General features: G+C 47.3%; 1 protein-coding gene across 1 annotated transcript in view; it reads right to left on the bottom strand.

Annotated features, from left to right (window-relative positions):
• ddr2l (discoidin domain receptor family, member 2, like) overlaps positions 1 to 4,803 on the bottom strand; it is a 21,825-nt gene extending 17,022 nt beyond the window's left edge. The window contains exon 1 of the mRNA XM_008419486.2: positions 4,398 to 4,803. The gene's annotated coding sequence lies outside the window, so the exon portion shown is untranslated. The remainder of the gene's footprint in view (positions 1 to 4,397) is intronic.
• Positions 4,804 to 5,024: the final 221 nt, after the last annotated feature.

The following is a 5,024-nucleotide window of genomic DNA, read 5'->3' as shown; positions in this document are numbered from 1 at the left end:
GTTTCTCCAGATCAACGTTTCTCCAGATCAACGTTCCTTCAGATCAACGTTTCTCCAGATCAACGTTCCTTAAGATCAACGTTCCTTCAGATCAACGTTCCTTCAGATCAACGTTCCTTCAGATTAATGTTTCTCCAGATTAACGTTCCTTCAGATTAATGTTTCTCCAGATCAACGTTTCTCCAGATCAACGTTCCTTCAGATCAATGTTTCTCCAGATCAACGTTCTTTCAGATCAACGTTCCTTCAGATCAACGTTCCTTCAGATTAATGTTTCTCCAGATTAACGTTCTTTCAGATTAAAGTTCCTTCAGATTAATGTTTCTCCAGATTATCGTTCCTTCAGATTAACGTTCCTTCAGATTAATGTTCCTCCAGATTAACGTTTTTCCAGATCAACGTTTCTCCTGTTGCTTCACTTCCTGTCCCGTTTCATTTGCTTCGCCATGAACGTGTTCATCTGGTTAGAGCCGTAAATAAATAACAGATTTTTGACACTACATCATGAAGTAAAGCGAAACATTTTCCCCTCCCCCAGGAATGTTGTGACTTTCCATGAACAGACTGGATGTGATGCTGTGAAACCAGAACTGGTGCAGATCACTGGATTCACAGGAAGCATCCAACATGTTTTTATTTCTCCCTCAGCTGGACTGAACCAAACCAACCAGTCAGAGACGAGAACGACCAGATGGAGATAAACCTGGTTTCACCAGGCATTAAACCAGGCTGGTTGCTTTTGGTGGTGAATAAACTCGTCTTTAACTTCCTGCTGTTCGAGGTTTCAGCTGACTTCACGTCAACGTGTCTCAGAGTGAACGCTGCCCTGCTGATGCTTAGTGTTTGTGTGTCGGTGCTGCTGCTCTGATTATGCAACAGCAAACAGTTTGTTCCAGATGTGCTGAACGCTGTCAGCCGAGGAGGAGTCCCAGCTGTTGGACCAGGACAGGAAGAAAACGTCCTTATCAAAAACAAACAGATTCTCTTATCAAACTCTGAAGCAAACGCAGGGAAGTTCAGATGTTCTCAACTTTCTGCTTCAGTTTGTTTCCTCCATAAAAGTGACTCTCATATTCATGGACATGTTAATAAACGCCTGAGGAGGCGGACATGTTGAGGGAGATTCATAAAGTTTCAGATGAAAGTTGAAGAGCAGCAGCAGTTAGTTAACCAACCGCAGCTTTAAATCGTTTCCCAGGAAACCAAACACAAATCAGAGGTTCTGGTCTTTATTTGGGTCAGGCTTAAAATACACCAAAGATTATTTACTTATGTTTGCAACTTTACGTCTCTGCTGACTAAAACTAATGATGCCTCCTTTAGTTGTTACTGAATCAGATCCACAACCGAAATTAAAATCAGATATCAGAGGAATTTTAGCTTTTAGACGGGAAAATATTTCATTTTAATTTAGAAAAATGTTGGAGGTTTGAGTTAAATGAAAACCAGGAAGTTTAAAAAATGACTTATGGCTCCAGCATTAAGTATCATTTCACCCTAAAGACACAAGAGACGTCCAGTTCCAGCGTCCAGGACGACTGAGGAGGGTTTAAAACAGCTGCAGAAGCCTTATTGTTTTAGGAATGATTACTAATAAATGAATGTTGATATTAAAGTTAATCCCTGCAGAGCGTCACCTGTGTTACATTCAGGGACAACCTGAAGAAAAGACAGAATCAGCAGCCTGGCAGCAGGTTGAGCTCCTTCAGTTCATGGACTGAAACTGAGCAGACGGCAGGCAGCCTGAGTTCATCTGCAGGTCCTGCTCCAGTTTGGGTTTGGGCAGCGACCCGAGACGGCCGGCCTGGCATGGAGAGCTGAAACCTTAGAGGAGGCCGTCCGGCACCGAGCCGCTCACCGGGTCAAAGCTGAGCTGCAGGAATGTGCAGAGCCTGATTTAACATGCAGGGATTTGAACCGACAGCTCAGGAATCAGAGCCACCTGGGAACCTGAGCGTGGAGACCCAAAGAACCACAGACTGTTTCTGGACCAGAGACTGGTTCTGATGGGGCCACAAACTGAGCTGCTTCACATCCAGCTGAGGTGAACATGAAGCTGCTCAGGTTGAGGAAAGTTAAACGGTAAAACAGGCTGGATGTGTGAAACGTTTCTGATAATTATTGATTATTAATTATAGTTTATGTTGCTCATAACGACAAACAACCCAACAGGAAATCACTAAGTCCTGATGACAACCAGAGGCCAAGGAAGTCATGTTTTCTGGAGAGAACACACACACACACACACACACACACATCCTCATTTTACTCCTGATTTCTGACTGCAGGCTGAAACATGCAGACGCCTGACAGGCAGCAGGGGGCTGGAGGTCAGCTGGAGGTCAGCTGGAGGTCAAGAGGTCACTCCTCTGTGACAGAGTGAGGCTCAGAGCGTTTCCTCTGAACTCACAGAACCGGTCCAGACAGACCAGAGTTTGGTTCCTTCTCACCATGAGGAACCTCAGCATGCTGACCAGAACCAGCATGATGCTGCCACTTCCTGCCCACCAGCAGCTCGCCTCAGACCACGACCTCACTTCCTGCTGCCAGACGACATCAGCATGCTAAGCTAGCATGATGAGGTTAGCATGTCAACAGGCCCCGCCTCAGACTGTTCCCATGACAACAAGCCTGGGAGAAGACATGGAGCGTCCAGGCTCAGGACGGCGCCTCTTCATCCAGAACACCAGGTGTTCCAGCTCTGAATCACCAGAATCGGCCCAACAGAGACGCCCCGGCCTGAAGCCGGATCAGAACCGCCGACCCGCTCAGAGAACTCACTGCTGACAAACAGCTGATGCTAAATAAGGTTTGTTATGATGATGATGATGATGATGAGGAAGGAGTCCAGAAGAGCCTCAGGCTCCATCAGAACCAGAACACAAACAGAACCTTTTGTGTTCTGGTTCTGATGGAGCCGCTCTGAGGCTGCAGACACGTTTCCCTCACAGCCCGATGATGAAGCGTTTCAAACTTCCAGACGTGGAGCTGCTGAGTCAGCAGAACGCTCCGATAGCAGAAACATGTGACAACAAACCCGATTAGAAACCAGGAGAAGAAAACGAAACATCCCAGAAAAACCGAAACACAGAGAAATAAAATTCATATTAGAGCTAAAAATGCTTCTCAGGAAGACGGCAGGTTGGAACCTGCAGGTTTCCATGGATTTAATAACTTTAATAACTGGATCAGATTAGAGATTAAGGAGGCTTTGAGTTACCATGACAACCAGCGCAGATGTCAGACTGTTTGCTCAAAAAGAACATGAAGCAAAAAGAGGCAACATGGGAAAGACAGGAGAACATGCAGCCGTCTGGTTCTGAGTCAGAGCAGAACCAGGAGCCAGGAGGACGGTTCTCCACGTCGCCATAGCAACCAGTGGATCCATCAGCAGGTAACTGGATGTTTAGGGCGATTCCACCCATCCATCCATCCATCCATCCATCCATCCAYCCATCATCCATCCACYCATCCATCCATCCATCCATCCAYYCATCCATCCATCATCCATCCATCCATCCACTCATCCATCCATCCATCCATCCATCTTCCATCCATCCATCCATCCATCCATCCATCTTCCATCCATCCATCCATCCATCCATCCATCCATCCATCCATCCATCCATCCATCCATCCATCCATCACCTGTTTCTGTCTCTGAGGTTTATCTTGTTTTTTGTTCTGGTCTGTTTGTATTAACCTGGTTCTGGTTCTGCAAACGGATCAGAACCGTCTCTCAGTGGGAGTTTGTTCTGCTGGTGAAGAAAATGAACCCAAACATGATCCAGAACCAGCACCAGGTCAGCTCTGCAGAACCTGCAGAGCTGGTTCCGGAAGAACAGGAAACAGAACCAGCAGCACAGCAGAACCAGTCACACAGAACCTGGTTCCTGCAGAACATCCAGCAGGAACAGGAGGATCTGCACCGCTGTTGTCATGACAACGTCCCAGCATGCAGTCTGGTTCCTCAGTGGACTGAACGTCCAGCTGGTCCAGCTGCAGCGGATCAGAACCACCAGAACATCGGAACCGACCTGAAGCATCTGGAGTTCTGCAGCTGACTGAGAACAGAATGAATGGACCGGATTAATAATCCAGATTATTCCAGATGTTCTGTTCTGGATCAGCTGCAGGTCCAACAGAACCATCCAGCTGCTGCTTGTTTCATTAAAACCTCTGAAAGGTTCGGGTTTCGGTCCGGCAGACCCGGTCCAGTCTCTGCTCTCCTGCTGGGAAGGATTAGTCCCCGTTCATGGAGCGGATCTGGATAATTCCTGGAAAACCAGCGGGCCGGGTCAGAACAAAGCCCAGAGTTCCGATGGTCTCCTGAAGGCCTCATCTGATCTCAGAACCCTCTAGGTCCGGTCGGGTCCGGGAGGTTCGGGACTTTTTACCTGTTTTCCTCTGTTTCTCTCCGGGTCCAACGCAGCAGCTTCACAGCTTCTCCCCGGCTCGGCTCGGTTCGGTTCGGTTCGGGTTCCCTCACTGGGTCATGGTGGAGGAGTCGATCCGTCTCTTCAACTCCCGGCGACTTTCCGAAAAACTCCTGATTTGATCAGATTCGGCTTGTTTCGGAACAATTCGTTCGGATCCAGAAAAATGCGATCAGCTCCGAAGACAAAAAAAAGTTTCTGTGTTTTTACATCACATCCCGTTTCCGAACCGGAGGAAGAGGAGGAGGAAGAGGAGGAGGAGGAAGGCAACATAAGCCTCTGACATCTGAGAAGTTCTGCAGAGGAGCCCAGAAGGGAACTACGGAGGGAGAGAGGGACATTTCCACCCCTTCCTCCTGGTTCTGGTTCTGGGATTCAACCTCAGGGTGAAAAAGTTTTGGCTCCGATCATAAATTTCTTTTTTTTTTTTCCCTCTTCTTTTATTTTTCCTTCTCCTTCATGTAAACAAAAATTAAATACAATTTTCAGATGATTTCTTGTTATTGGGAAATAAATCCGTCTCAGCCAGAGGTCTTCAACGTGAGGGTTGCGACCCCTAGGGGTGTCATGGAGGTACTGCAGAGAGTT

This window comes from Poecilia reticulata, linkage group LG9, assembly GCF_000633615.1.
Source record: "Poecilia reticulata strain Guanapo linkage group LG9, Guppy_female_1.0+MT, whole genome shotgun sequence".
NCBI lineage: Eukaryota > Metazoa > Chordata > Actinopteri > Cyprinodontiformes > Poeciliidae > Poecilia > Poecilia reticulata.
The sequence above is the reverse complement of the archived record's forward strand: the minus strand, read 5'-3'. Positions and strand labels throughout refer to the sequence as shown.